Source organism: Lithobates pipiens, unplaced genomic scaffold (assembly GCF_037356315.1).
Source record: "Lithobates pipiens isolate NorthernLeopardFrog02 unplaced genomic scaffold, aLitPip1_a1.2 Scaffold_13, whole genome shotgun sequence".
In the NCBI taxonomy this organism is placed as follows: Eukaryota; Metazoa; Chordata; class Amphibia; order Anura; family Ranidae; genus Lithobates; species Lithobates pipiens.
In genome coordinates, this window is record NW_027507718.1 from 22,126,988 (window position 1) to 22,143,229 (window position 16,242).

The 16,242-nt window shown below is 43.6% G+C and overlaps 1 long non-coding RNA gene across 2 annotated transcripts in view; it reads left to right on the forward strand.

The window, feature by feature from the left end:
* LOC143973967 (uncharacterized) overlaps positions 1-15,900 on the forward strand; it is a 95,656-nt gene extending 79,756 nt beyond the window's left edge. The window contains exon 4 of one of the 2 annotated variants that reach the window (XR_013272141.1): positions 13,886-15,900. This is a non-coding gene — a long non-coding RNA (uncharacterized LOC143973967). Of the gene's footprint in view, positions 1-4,388; positions 4,751-13,885 lie in introns of those variants that run through there. The other variant, XR_013272140.1, reaches the window with a different exon arrangement.
* The last annotated feature ends 342 nt before the right edge of the window (positions 15,901-16,242 follow it).

A 16,242-nucleotide genomic window follows, 5' to 3' on the forward strand; every position in this document is an offset into this window, starting at 1 on the left:
TTAACCCCCTGATTGCCCACCAAGTAACCCTTTCACCCCCTTTTGCCAGTGTCACTAAGCAATAGTTTTTATGATCACTGCATTAGTGTCACTGGTGCCGCTAGGTAGCTAATTATTTTTTAGGTTCACCGCCAGGTTTTTTTAGCGTTAGGTACCCCCATATACAACCTAATAAAGGTTTTAACCCCCTGATTGCCCCTAGAGTTAACCCTTTCACCAGTGATCACTGTATAAGTGTCACTGGTGACGCTGGTTAGCCAGTTAGTTATTTTGTTATTTAGGTTCCCCGTCAGGTTTTTATATAGCGTCAGGGACCCCCATATACTCCCTAATAAAGGTTTTAACCCCCTGATTGCCCCTAGTTAACCCTTTCACCAGTGATCACCGTATAAGTGTTATGGGTGACGCTGGTTAGTTAGTTTGCTTTTTATAGCATCAGGGCACCCACCATTTATTACCCAATAAAGGTTTAACCCCCTGATCACCCAGCGGGTGATATCAATTAGGTTTTAGGGTCAGATAGGGTCTGCGTCACCCCAGGCAGCGCTAGGTTAGTGCCAGTACCGCTAACACCCACGCGCAAAGCATACACCTCCCATAGTGGTATAGTATCTGAACAGATCAATATCTGATCTGATCAGATCTATACTAGCATCCCCAGCAGTTTAGGGTTCCATAAAACACATTGTTCAGCCCAGATACCTGCTAGCACCTGTGTTTTGCGCCTCCGCCCAGCCCAGCCCACTCAAGTGCAGTATCTATCGATCACTCACTTACAAACACTAAACACATAACTGCAGCGTTCGCAGAGTCAGGCCTGATCCCTGCGATCGCTAACAGTTTTTTTTGGTAGCGTTTTATATTTAAATCCTGAAGGCGGTGATTGGTTATCGGGGTGCTGTACACGGCTAGACTCCCAAAAAGTCCCACACATGTGGTATCCCCGTACTCAGGAGAAGCAGCAGAATATATTTTGGGGTATAACTATGGCATGTGTGAGCAATATATCATTTAGTGACAACTTTTTGTAAACTTTTTTTTTTGTCATTATTCAATCACTTGGGACAAAAAAATAAAAATATTCAATGGGCTCAAAATGCCTCTCAGCAATTTCCTTGGGGTGTCTACTTTCCAAAATGGGGTCATTTGAGGGAGGAGGGGTTGTACTGCCCTGCTATTTTAGCACCTCAAGAAATTAGATAGGCAGTCATAAATTAAAAGCTTAAAAGCTGTGTAAATTCCAGAAAATGTACTCTAGTTTGTAGACGCTATAACTTTTGCACAAACCAATAAATATACGCTTATTGACTTTTTTTGTACTAAAGACATGTGGCTGAATACATTTTGGCCTAAATGTATGACTAAAATTTAGTTTATTAGATTTTTCTTATAACAAAAAGTAGAAAATATCTTTTTTTTTCAAAATTTTCAGCCTTTTTCCATTTATATCGTAAAAAATTAAAATAGAATAAAATACCATCAAAAGAAAGCTCTATTTGTGGGAAGAAAAGGACGCAAATTTCTTTTGGGTACAACATTGCATGACCGCGCAATTACCAGTTAAAGCAGTGCAGTGCGAAATTGTAAAAAGACCTCTGGTCCTTAGGCTGACAATTGGTCCGGGGCTTAAGAAGTTAAATCACCCCCGCTCAAAGCATATTTTTTTAAATAAAACATCTTCCTACATATCTTTCTTGCAGGGATCTTTGGAGGAAGTTAGGTTGCTAAAGAAGGGAAGCAGCAGGTCAAATGACAGAATACAACCTAAGACCACTGTATGATGCCAACGCTGCCGCTTGATGTGCACAGTCACACATAAATGAGCCACAAGCATGTACCAGCAAATGCATGACAATGAGCACCTGGAAGTGCCCTTATTGAAAGGAGCAAGCACTGGAACTTACATGTGCCTGCCCCATCATAGTTGCATGTTAGCTAGTAAGATCTTCCTGACAATTATTGTTCAGATACTTTAATCAAATCTTCCATATTAATGCATATATTATCCAGTGGTGAAAAGGCGGAGGGCACTGCCAAAGCCAATTCAAGTTATTACCAGCACACCACATTTAAATAAACAAGCAGGACACTTTTCTGTCACCAACAGAAGGAAACAATGTTTTGAGGCCACTAGGTGTCTTTTTTTCCTCAAGCAGCAGAAAGGGTCCCAAAGGCCTGCTACTCTGTCAGCACAGCCACCTGCCTACAGCAATACAGCAGTATCTACACAGGCAAAAACCACCACAAATGCAACATGTCACAGTCAGGCACCTTCATACAGAACAAGGCCTGAAATCTTTGGTTCTTCTAAATCTTCATCTTCAAGTAAGGTACTCACCATTACATGTGCAAAAGCTGAAGCTGCATGAGCTTGAGCAGCAAAAGGCATCATAAGAAATTCAGCTAAAAAAAGAAAACATGCAGCTGGAAGCTGAAAAGTCAAAGCCCCAACGCGTTTCATCATTATGATGACTTTATCAAGAAGTTGAGCGGGTGGTGTAAATCCCTCTTATATGCATGCTGATCTACACTGGATTATTATTAACCCTCAGTACACCATACAGAAGCATAGCCATTGCACAAAATGACCCCTGAGGAAATGCATTTCTGAACACATTTATAACATTAAAATAGGATATAAAACTCATAGTATGTCAATAAACTTTAGGGACATACATAATAGGGATGCACATACCTTGCAATTTTGAGGGATTAAATGTGTGTGGCCATATTGGAGGGAAATAGTGTAAGGAGTGTTTCACAAAAAGGGACAAAATTCATTTTTAATATGAATACTCCAAAACCTAATGGATTAAATATTGGGGTGGAGGCTAATGGTGTGTACAGTATCAGCTCATAGAGTTTTTTCCTTTTTATATGACGTTTAAGAAACGATGATGAGGAACATTCCATGTACTAATGAGCAAGTCTCAATCTGAATTGATGCAATTACAAACAATACACCTGCAGCCAGGGTTTTCCAAAGTGAGTTTGTGTTTCTTGGGAAACATTGAAAATTAAAATTGGTGAGTGATATGATTAATGACATTGGTCATATAAGTTTACCTATGGATCCTAAGATTTCACTTCTAAGTATTATACCAGAGGACAGGTCATCCCTAATGCTTAGCTTACAGACTTGACCTCTGGAAGATTTACCCTACCTTTATGACCAGGCCATGTTTTGTGATATGGCACTGCCAATTGTGCAGTCGTGTGACACTGTACCCAAATTAAATTTATGTCATTTTTCCCCCCACAAATAGAGCTTTATTTTGGTGGTATTGGATCACCTCTGCGTTCTTTATTTTTTTCGCTATAGAAAAAGACCGACAATTTTGAAAAAAAACTATATTTTTACTTTCTGTTATAAAACACATCCAATAAAAAAGTAAAAAAATCGAATTTCTTCATAAATGTAGGCCAATATGTACTCTGCTACATGTTTTTGGAAAAACAAATCCCAATAAGCGTATACTGATCTTGCTCTAATGACACTGGCTGGAAGGAGTTAAACATCTAGGGTGATCAAAGGGTTAACGGTGTGCCTATCTAGGGTTGTTGTGTACACAGTGCTGCTTTCATTAGGGGAAGAGATTGATTTTTGTCCCTTCTTTGCAGAAACACAGGACCAATCCCCCGTCAGAACTGAGATAAGCCTTATTTACATAGGCATAGCTCAGTTCTCTGTGTGTTGCTGATGATCGGCAGGGACATTGAGAGCCCACATCTGAAATCAAATTGAATTATCACATCAACAGTGGCCCGGTAGCGACGCGCACACATCCTGCACACAGCTGGCACCCTGTAGCAGCTGTAGGGTGGTTAGCAAGCGGTCAATGGACCTTACCCCGCCAACATTTCTTCAATGGCATAAAATGGTTAAAAAAACTCTTGAAAGAGACAAATTAGCATACCAAAATAGGGGTTGTGTACAAAAATATAAAATATGGTCCCCCTGGTTTGCTGTTTATCCATTGCTGGTTTATTCCATTACCTAATTTTAAGACTTTATGTTTGTGCAACTACTCATGTAGATGTGTTTCTGGAGCTCTTTTTTAAGTTTTTTATGCAGCGCTGTGATATGCAGCTTGATTTCATATACTGGCATTTGGGGCTGAACTGACATACTTTGTTAATTTTCTTACATGCATTAGTGAGATATGCTTATGGAAGGTACGTCTTTTTTTCTGCTTTTCTTTCTTTTCTTTGTTATTGTTGTTTTGTATTTTAAACGCAAAAAAAATGAATTGTAGCACCCTGGTGTTCAGGCAGGGTTGCTAGTAAATTTAGTTTGCCAGGCAGTAGTTGCCCCGGTTAATTGTTAGTAGATCCACTGATTCCGCTCTAATTCTGCACTTGCTGCACCTTCTCTCTTCTGTCGCTAGGTGGCGTTATGCTGGTGACATTGGATGGACAAGGTGCCAGGGCTGGGCTCAGCCATATCTTCTCTGAGCTGGCCGCTCAGCTGTCGGCTAATTGCCAGCTCCTATCTCTCCACAGTTACTCAGCTGTTGATGATATCCTGCTCATCAGTCCTGCCTACTTAAGCCATCCAGCCCAGAGGATCTCTGCCTTCACCTTAGTCAATATCACAGAGACATTTTCCTTCATTCCTGTTAAAAGACTTGTTTGGCTGACATTCCTTCTGGCTCTAGATCCTGCTTGCAGTTTTACTACCCCCATCTCTGACTCCCTGACGTTTGGCTTGTCTGACTATCCATTCCGGGTTCCTGAACTCTGGCTATGTATTGACTACATTTGTTCTATTTACTTTTATTATTAAACAAGTGTGATTTAACTGTACTTCCGTCTCAGTCTGATTTAATGGTTTCTGACAGTAGGCCAAGGCCATGAAGATACAGTCAATCCACTTGTTTGTAATATTTTTTCCAAATTGGATGTGCAAGATCACCACATGGATCAGGTTGCCATGACGTTACAAACTCCTGAGTCGCACGGCTCACCTGGAATCTCCCACTGTGGCTGCTCCGGTACAAGCTGTGTTGCAGGCCATCCCTGCTGCTGCACCCACCTCGAGTGCAGGCACCCACCTCTAGTATTACGTCTATAAGAGGTATGTGTGGTTTCGCTCCGCTTCCCCAGCGATTTGGGGGCATTCCAGTCTAATGCAGAGGGTTTCTCAACCAGGTTGAGATATACTTTGAGATGCTGCCCCAGGTGTTTCCCCACGGACAGAAGCAAAGTAGGTTTTGTTATATCTTAGCTTTCTGAGAGAGCCTTGGCCTGGGCAAACCCTCTATGGGAGATGCAAAAACCTGATTGATTTGAGTTAACCTGAGTTGATGGCCTTCTTTAAAAGGGTATTTGACATTCCCGCACACTCCGCTTCTGCTGCCAAGTGCCTCATGTACATCAAACAGAGTACGAGAGCTGTTGCCGACTACGCCATTGAATTCCGTACTCTGGCAGCAGAGGTTGCATGGAACAATGAGGCCATCATGGCTGATTCTCAGGGTCTCCAGGATTCCATCAAGGATGAGATAGAAGCTTGAGCTATACCCACTGAGCTGGAGAAGTTGATCATGTTTGCCATCCTCATTGACTCCAGACTCAGAGAAAGACTCTCTTTTAGGCTGGGTTCACACTGCTGCGGGGGGAGATCCGGATGTGATTCGCACCGCAAATCACATCCGATCTCCGTAGCGATGCGAGTTCAGCCATACAGATAGTATGGCTGAATTCGCATCGCTCCCGCAGCAAACTCGCACGGGACCCTTTTTTTGGTCCGCAACAGAATCGGATCGCATGGGTGTTCACACCATGCGATCCGATTCCTGTGCAAGTCGGGAGATCGCACTGCGATATGTGGACGGATCTGGGGGTGTCATTAACATATCATTGACACTCCCAGACGTCCGCATAGGGCAGTGTGAACTGCCGGCGGGAGTAATGGGATGCGGTAAAACGCCGTGGATTTGCGGCGTTCCCGCATCGCAGCGGTGTGAACCCGGCCTTAAGGAGCACTTGCGAAAGCCTCCTGTACGTTTGCCTCCAAGTTTTGCAGTCCCACCCGTGCCTCCCTCACCTCCCATGCCTCCTGGTACTGAGTCGGTCAGTGAAGATTAATCCATGCATGGTTTAGACAGCGGTTTAGACATTAATGGCTGTGTGTTGAGTTATTTTGAGGGGACAGCAAATTTACACTGTTATACAAGCTGTACACGCACTACTTTACAGTATCTCACAAAAGTGAGTACACCCCTCACATTTTTCATGTGTCAACACTGATGAAATTGCACTTTGCTACAATGTAAAGTAGTGAGTGTACAGCTTTTATAACAGTGTAAATTTGCTGTCCCCTCAAAATAACTCAACACACAGCCATTATATGCTGGCAACAAAAGTGACCCAGAAGTGAAAATGTCCAAATTGGGCCCAACGTGTCACTGTTACACTGTTATACAAGCTGTACACTCACTACTTTACATTGTAGCAAAGTGTTATTTCTTCAGTGTAACTACCATTTCTAATTAAAAAGCATGTACATTAATAACCAAAGAAAGAATAGATGTGGTAAATAATCTTGCAAAGGCACTTTGATATTTATTATATAGCTTGTTGCTTAAAAAAAAAGCCATCAAGGCTGATGCGGCAGGTTGGTCTAGGATAGGCCAGCAGAAACCTAAATAGTTATATTCTGAAGGTTCATGGATGCTTCCACACGTAGACAAAGCAAATACACATATATCACACCTATAATCCTCAATGCAGGTCAGTAATCACTTTTAACTGAATATAAAAAATGGTTGACTCATGGCAAAGTTAATGTAAAGGTAAATATATTGTTATACATTTTGACAATTTCTACACTGTGATAAATTTCAGTCATTGTTTTAACCATAACATGACCCAGTACACAATGTCACCCTGATTCAATAACTCAAACAAATGTGTGTCTATTTAAAGTGTGAGGAAGACTAGGTCATTAATAAAATCCAGTGGCTAGTGGCTCTGAATGGAAGTACAGAGCATATGAAAATTAGCCTGTAGTGGGAGTTGTAATCTTCCAGTTTATAATATCCAGTGTATAAAGGTTATGCTGGGATATACTGTATACATCATGGGCAGACACACAAAATGGAGGCATCATTGAAAAGGCAGGGAGGTCACAGGAGGGTGGTTGTCAGTTTGGGGCTTGCTTGTCAGTAAGGCAAGCGGGTATTAGTGTGGGAAACTGTATCTCAAAGCAGGAGGGGTTTGTGGAGGTGGTTAAGAGATTGGTAAGAGTGGGACAACTGGATGTCTATCAGCATAACTAGATATACTGTATATAGCATGAATATTCTTTTGCTCAGCATGACTCATAGAAAGGCAAAGAATCCTGGGGGCGCATGCGCGCGATCGCCGAGATGGCTGCTTGATCTCAGCGCTCCGCGCCACCGGCCGTTTTACACCCGGCTAGCACAGCACCGCTACGTGTCAGACACCCGAAAATCAGCGTCTCAGGCACCGGACAATGGCAGGCTCCCGCGGGAATGCACTGTTCGCAGAAGGGTAGGCAGAAAACCCCTAAACAGCATAAGATGTTTCCAGCTGCAGGGAAGGGCAAGATGGCGCCGGAGCCTCCCGAGCCAGATGACACCACGAGGCTCTCTGCAGCAGCACCTGCATCGCCCACTGACAGTCTGCTACAGTATCCCTCGGATCTGGTAAGCCCTGATCAACAGACCTCAGAGGACATGCTAACCAGGTTCAGGTCTATAGTGAGAGATGAAATCTCAGTAGCCTCACGGAAACTTTCCTCTGACCTCATGCGAGGTCTTAAAGAGATAGGCCATCGCACCAACCAGCTTGAGCAGAGAATGGACTTAACCACAACAGTGCTAGAGGGCCATGAAGAGGAAATTGAAAGACTGACTGGTGAGCTAGAGGGACTGCGGGATAAGTTGGAGGACTCTGAAAATAGAGCCCGCAGGGACAATTTGAGAATCTGTGGGATTCCCAAGGCCATTACAGACCTACAAGGTATGTCCACGGCCTTTTTCCAAGAGCTGGCCCCGGAGATTCCTGTCGATCGGCTGGAGTTTGACCGCATCCATAGGTCCTTGGCCCCAAAACCTACAGAGGGCCCCCCTAGGGTTGTCATTATTAAGTTGCATTACTATCGCACAAAAGAAAGGCTCCTACAGGCAGCAAGGGAACGTCAAGACCTTAGCTTCCAGAATCTTTCCCTTCAGCTGTTTACGGACCTATCTCCAGTTACAATTGCCAAAAGAAGGGCTTTAAAACCTTACTTACTGATTCTGCAAAACCAAGGCATAAAATATAGATGGGGATTCCCCTTTAAGTTGTCCTTTACTTATCGGGGACACCAAGTTCACGCTTCCTCTGTGTCCGACCTGAAACGCCACTTCCAAGACTTACAGTTGGATCTCCCTCTGTCTCAGAGTGACCCGCCTGTATCATCCTCCCGCACCCGACAGGGGCACCCCCCCGCAATTCCTCACAGGCTTCTCAGCAGGGATCCCAGGCCCTGCGATCGCTTCAGGCCCAACGCTACCAGGATGTCCCCACAGGATGACATTTGTTCTGCCTATGACCGGGTCGGTCCTCTGCTTGGCACTGTGAACAGAATGTTTTGTTGCTTCGTATTTTAGTTTACTTTTATTTTTCTGCACATCTTTGTTCCAATTTAATTTGGAGATTCGGTTAATACCTATCTTGCCCTATGCTCCAGGAGCAATTCCGTGAGGGCATGTTATGGGTATCGTACCCTTTGACGAGGGGTGGCCCCCCCTTTTTTTTTTCCTTTTTTTTGTGAGGTGAGGGCCCCCCCCCCGGGCTCCTCCGGGGCCCACCGGTTGTCATCGTTGAGGTGCAAGGGAACACTTTACAGTTTATTAAAGCAATACAACAGATGGATGCAAACTAGGGGTTGGGGTCACCTCCGTCTTCGGATGGCGGTCACTTCCCCTGGTTCCTACTGGTTCTCCTGACGGGTTCATGGCCAAGGGGTTCCTGTAACTACCGGAGTTCACGATTATTGCACTGTTCTATATTTTTTTTTTTCCCTTTTTCTTTCTTTCTTCTTATTTGTTTACTAGGCCTGGTTTAAGTGTCAACTGTTTGTGTCTGACAAAATAACACGTCTTGCGCTATTTATTTATTTTTTGTCTGCTTTCGAGTCAATAGTTAAACTGAATTAACCTGGTGCTTATGTTTAATGTTTGTTTCATTTATAACTTTTTTAGATATGCCGGGTGGGCCTGGTGGACCACTGCGCCCTCACTACGTCGGTACTTGCGTGGGATCATGGTCCCGCCCAACCACCGATCTTTAGGTGGACCCACCGGTCCACGCCTAGTGGCACTACTGCTTCATTTTATATATCTTGTCCGAGCTCCTCTCGGCTTTATTCTGTCTCTGCTTTCTCTCTTCTTCTACCGTTCCTTTCTGGCCCTCCTAGGCTTTCCTATTTCTATTCCTTTTCCTCTTTTCCCAGAGTCCAGGGGGGTTGCGCACAGAGCCTATACTAAGCCTCCTTTTCCCTACGCAAGATGACTTTACATTGGCTGTCTTTGAATGTGCAGGGTATGAACTCGCCACAGAAACGGGTTAAAATATTTAAATACCTTAGAAAACACCGTATTGACATAGCATGTCTGCAGGAAACTCACTTTTCCTCTACCTCCTATCCTAAATATTTTGATTCCCAGTATCCCCAAGTATTCCATGCCAATGGTCAGACCAAACAACGGGGAGTTTTGATTGCTTTTCGCAAGACAGTCCCGTTTCGCTGTGATAGACAGATAGTCGACCCTGCTGGTAGATACCTCCTGCTTTTATGGAATATTCAGGACACCGAGGTTACTATTTTGACTTATTATGCCCCCAATTCTAACCCAGGCCCTTTCCTGTCCCATATCTGTGCTCTGTTGACATTACACCAGAGAGGGACCCTATTGCTAGCAGGAGATTCCAATGTAGCCCTAAATCCAACCTTAGATAAATGCCCTCCTCGGCAGCTAAAATGTTTTCCCGCTCTTTACGCTCCCATGATTTAGTAGACCTCTGGCGAGAATGCCATCCATCAAGCAGGGATTATACCTACTATTCCCATCCGCACCATTCACACTCTAGAATTGATCATGTCATCATGTATAGAAAACATCTTCCCTTAGTGGAGTCAGTATCTATCTTGGCAGCTCCCTGGACAGACCATGATCCCCTTTTAGTAGTCTGCCGGTCTTTAATGCATAATCCACAACCTTCCCCCTGGGTCATGAATGACTCGTTATTATCTTTGCGAGATATTCAGGACAACTTAACGGAAGCGTTAATTGAGTACTTTCGCCTTAATTCTGCATCGGTTTCTTCCCCAGTGACCCTATGGGAAGCCTACAAAGCTGTCCTAAGAGGCCATATTATTCAGTTAGCATCGAAACGCAAGAAAGAAAGACAAAAATTGCAGACACAATTGGAGTCCCGCCTGGACTCTACTTCTGTTATTTTTAAAAATACCCCTTCCCGTGCTAACCGTAAGCTCCTGGACCAGGCTCGCATGGAATTAGACCTTTGTCTGACTGATCAAGCTGAACGCACCTTGCGCTGGTCTCGCCAACGCTGGTACGTCAGAGCAAATAAACCCACTGCGATGCTGGCTAGGAGATTACGGACGTTTGATTCTAAACCAGCTCCTATAGCCTTGCGCACTCGACATAACCAACTCACGAGTAACCCGGTGCGTATACTGGATGAGTTCCGCCATAGACTTTCTGTTCTATACTCCGCCCAGGACTCTGGATCGGAGCCAGATAGGACAGAATTTCTCCAGCGAATCTCACTTCCCTCCTTAACAGGCGCCCAGAAGGACCTTATGGACTGTGATATTCATGAATCCGAGGTTAGGCAATTTATTAAAGATCTAAAAATTGGGAAGCGGCCTGGCCCGGATGGCTTTACGGCCCTTTACTATAGGAAGCTAGTAGATGTGGTAGCAGCCCCATTGACGGCTGTGTATAATTCCATTAAGAATGGGCAGAACCTTTCTCCGGAGTTACTCACAGCCAACATAGTGATGATACCGAAGCACGATCGTGATCATATCTCCTGGGCGAACTTCGGTCCTATATCCCTAATTAATATAGACATTAAAATTCTTACAAAAATATTGGCTAATCGTCTCAATTCTTTCCTTCCCCGCCTAATTAAAAAGGATCAAGTAGGCTTTGTTCCGATGCGACAGGCTGGGGACGCGATCCGGAGAATTATTCAACTGCAGAACATTGAGCCATAGCCGATCATTAGAATCTATGCTTTTGTCGCTAGATGTGAACAAAGCTTTCGACACGCTATCCTGGCCGTATCTTATGACCGTACTCCGCCACTTTGGCTTTGGAGCTTCATTCCTGCGTTGGTTGGCAGCACTGTACGACGCCCCTCAAGCCAAAGTTGAATACTATGGGTTTGAATCACCCAAATTCCCTATCCGAAGGGGCACTCGTCAGGGCTGCCCACTTTCGCCTCTATTATTTGTTTTGGCCATGGAACCTCTAGCGGAGTCGATCCGTTCACATCCTGACATCAAGGGCATCGAAGTGGCGGGTTTTCCACATAAAATTTCGCTATTTGCGGATGATATCCTGTTAACTCTGACTTCACCCAGACTCTCCCTACCTAACTTGTTTTCTCTCTAGGAGACTTTTGCATCCCTTTCGGGTCTACGAGTTAACCCTACTAAGTCCAAAGCTATGTCGGTAAATCTCTCATCTCTAGAATTATCCTCTATAAAAGCAAATTTCCCTTTTCAATGGCTTCCCTCATTACCCTATCTGGGAATTCATATCACCCCTAAGTATGAAGGTTTGTACCAGGCCAATTTTCCTTCTCTTTTTCGTAAACTAGATGCATTGCTGTCCTCCTGGTCCCACTGTCCGATCTCCTGGTTTGGCAGAATTACAGCGGTCCGTATGACCTATCTCCCTAAGTTATTATATTTCTTTAGGGTTCTGCCCATCCCAATTGCCCCCACATACTGCGAATCTATCAGCGTAAACTTCTGAAATTTATATGGGGGTCCTCTCGTCCTAGAATTAACAAACAGACATTGTACGCCAGGCGGATTGAGGGGGGCCTGTCGGTCCCTAATCTTCGGGCGTATTATCTGGCGGCGAATATCGCCCCAATCGCTCGCCTCCACGACAATTACCAAATGCCACTGTGGGCCACTATCGACCTGGTCGACTCACACCCTACACCCATCTCGTCTATACCATGGCTTCCTCCCGTGAAGCGCCCAAAGGGGCTTGGACCGTGTATGGTCCATTCGCTACGCCTCTGGGACTCGATAAAATATTCAGCGAGTCTCATATCCCCTCATTTGCCTTTACTACGCCTTGCGCACTGCCCAATGTTCCCCCCTAGTTGCGACAACCCAGGTCAGTTTTCTTGGTGGGCGGATAAGGGCTTCACAGATATTTACTCACTGCTTACCCCTATGAAAATAATCTCCTTTGAAACGCTTCGTTCCTCCCATGACATTCCCTTGCGGGAACATTATAGTTACCTACAAATTAAGCACTTTCTCCAGCAACTCCTTCGGGCCCAGCCTACTCCGTACACTTTGACCTCCTTTGAAAAGATATGTAGGGCTACTCCTCACTCCCCGGGGACTATATCCCTACTATACTCTTCTATCATTTCTATTAGTAAACCCCCCGTAAACAAATATTTTCTTCAATGGGAGAAGGACCTAGCGAGACGGCTGGACCCGGAGGACTGGCAGACTATGACATTATCTCTCATGAAAAGTTCAAGGAATGCTCTTATTCTTGAAAATGCATGTAAAGTCTTTTATAGGTGGTATTATACGCCCGACAGGCTAGCGAGATTTATCCCCTCTTATTCTCCTCATTGTTTTAGGGGCTGCCCGATAACAGGGTCTATGGCACATATTTGGTGGACGTGTCCAAAAGTTTGCAGACTCTGGGTCAGGGTCTATGCACTGCTACGAAATATGTTTCATACCAACCTGAAAAGAGATCCCTATGAAGCCCTACTTTGTAAACCTATCCAAGAGCTTCTTTGCCCAGAGCGCCAACTAGCCCAAAATCTTTTTAATGCAACAAAATTGACCATTGCGCGCTCTTGGAAAACTCCTGTACTCAGCTTTGAGGCAGTTAAAAATCGTATGAATGACATCATGGTTAACGAGAAACTAACGTCCTTAACCTCCGACACACACAATAAATTTCTTAGAACCTGGAGTCCCTGGATATCTTGTAACCCGGTCTCCAGATTTGATAGTCGCTTGATGTCAATCTAAGGGCTCTGTGTGCACCCCCCCCCCCCCTCCCCTAGTGGAACGGACTCTCTCCCCTCTTTTTCTTCTGGTCTTTCCTATCTATCTTCTCTACCCTCTTTCTGACTTTTGCTTCTAACCTACTTCTTCCTTTCTCTTGTCCATATGTGTACTCCTTCCTCCGACCTAGGTTGTGAAGGACCCACATTAGTCTTGCTGGTTATGATGGTTGGAAATAGTCAATCCCGACAGATTGCACTATATTTTCATTTTTTCTCCTCTCTTATATAACGTCCTTTTGATCTACTTATAAGTGATTGTTCATTTTGGGTGCGTTTATGTTTTTCACCGTTTTTCAGCACTCATGTTGATGTACACCATGCTATACATGTAATATTCCGCTGGCGGGATTTCTTTTTTTTTTTCTCTTTTGTTGATATCTAATGTAACCAGCAATCATTTGGATATTCTTGTTATGTTTTACTTGTTAATAAAACTTTTGTAAAAGAAAGGCAAAGAATCCGATAATGATAAACCCTAATTACACCTTAAATCACCCCTGCTCAAAGCATTTTTTTTTTTAAATAATCATCAACATCTTCATACATATCTTTCTTGCAGGGATCTTTGGAGGAAGTTAGGTCGCTAAAGAAGTGCAAAGAAGGGAAGCAACAGGTCAAATGACAGAATGCAGCCTAAGAAATCTGTATGATGCCAACGCTGCCACTTGATGTGCACAGTCACACATAAAGGAGCCAAAAGCATGTACCAGCAAATGCATGACAATGAGCACCTGGCAGTGCCCTTATTTAAGGGTCCAAGCACTAGAACTTACATGTGCCTGCCCCATCATAGTTGCATGCTAGTTAGTAAGATCTTCCTGACAATTATTGTTCAGATAATCAAATCTTCCATATTAATGTATATATTGTCCAGTCTTAAGAAAACCATAAATACAAGGGATCCAACACATTCCATACAGAAATCAAACCCAATCATAGGAGGGTGCTATGGTGAAAAGGCGGAGGGGACTGACAAAGCCAATTCAAGCTATTACCAGCATACCACATTTAAATAAACAAGCAGGACACTTTTCTTTCACCAACAGTAGGAAACACAGTTTTTTTTTGAGGCCATTAGGTGTATTTTCCTCAAGCAGCAGTGAGAGTCCCAACGGTCTTCTACAGTATCAGCACAGCCACCTGCCTACAGCAATACATCAGTATCTACACAGTCAACAAGCACCGCAAAATCAACATGTCACAGTCAGGCACCTTCATACAGAACAAGGCCTGAAATGTTTGGTTCTTCTAAATCTTCATCTTCAAGTAATGTACTCACTATTGCATGTGCAAAAGCTGAAGCTGCATGAGCTTGAGCAGCAAAAGGCATCTTAAGAAATTTTGATAAAAAGAAAACATGCAGCTGGAAGCTGAAAAGGCAAAGCACCAAAGTGTTTCATCGTGTCATGATGGTTATACCTCAAAATATCATATTTTTATTTAGACTGTTAAAATAATAATAATAATTTTAATTTAAGGAAGGCTTGGGTAAATATGCCCTATTGTTTCAGAGAAAGATATTGCCTTCCTAGTCAAACCCCGATGTTGGCTTTCTCCCCCTGACAATGGCTGAAAGGCAACGTTAATATTACACTAAATGACACGCACAGACTTAAATCTCTGAACCGTATATGACTAAATTGTCTAACAGGAGTGATGGTTTGAACATTTAAAACATGTACATACAGTATGTGATATGAGCTATAGCATTTGTATCACTTTTGATGATATATATATATCTCAAACGTTTTAAGAGAACACTGATAACCTGTATACATGTTGCATTATAAATGCATGTGATAATAAAAGTAAGAATCTGATATTGTAATCTAGGATGAAGGAAGAACTGTGTTTTAGATAACAGCATGGTTATAAAGACATAGAAACTGTAATCGTATCTACATAAAATCACATGTACGTTTTCATAGGATGGAGTCATGCCTCTATCCATAATAGTAAGACAGTAACCATTGTGTGTATATTAATCAAATTCTTACTAAATTATATTTTATACCAATTGCTGGGGGTTTCATAAACAATTTATACATATATTTACAGTCCAGGGCCGGACTGGGAATAAAAACCAGCCCTGGAAAAAATGGCATACCAGCCCCATAGCATTATTATACCTGCCCAACATCACAACGTCATTATTTTCAGCAAATTCCAGTTAAAAGTGGAGCAATCAAGGGGGACACCTAGGACTCTGGGAACTCTGATGATCAGAGATGGCCTTCCACAGAAAGAATACACTAAGACCAGGAAGATCAGTAAACACTTGTTCCCACTTCAGAGGGAAACACTTTGGAGTGCGAGAGATCCCAATCTCACATGTATCCCAGTCATGAATAAATAAAATAAAACAAATCTATGTGCTCTCCATTATTGGAAAAGCACAGACTTTAATGTAGGTAGAAAACTTACAGACAATATTTTCGGTAGCAAGCTTAAACTGCGTACACAATGCCAGTCCCATATCGTCTCATCAAGATAGCAGCAGGTGAAGTCACAGTCCGTGGCTGAGCTCAGTGTGAAACTTTCAGCCGCGCTGTGTGAAAAGTCCCGCCCTCCTCCTAGACCAGCTCATGTGATAGACACAGTGTTCTGTCTATCACACGAGCTGGACTAGGAGGAGGGCGGGACTTTTCACTCTCAGCTCAGCTCCGAGACACACAATGTGAGATGTCTGCTGTGTGTGACATGTAGAGGGGGGAGGGGAGGACGAATAGGGAGAGGAGCACTGCAGCCACAGCTTACCCCAAAGCGGCCCCAGGGCAGGCAGCCTATCGGGAAATGTCCCGGTATCCCGGTAGGCCAGTCCGGCCCTGTTACAGTCCCAATATATAGATAATACCCTTTATGAAAGAAAACATATTTTTCTTTTAACAAATAAGTAGAACACATTTTTGTCCTCAG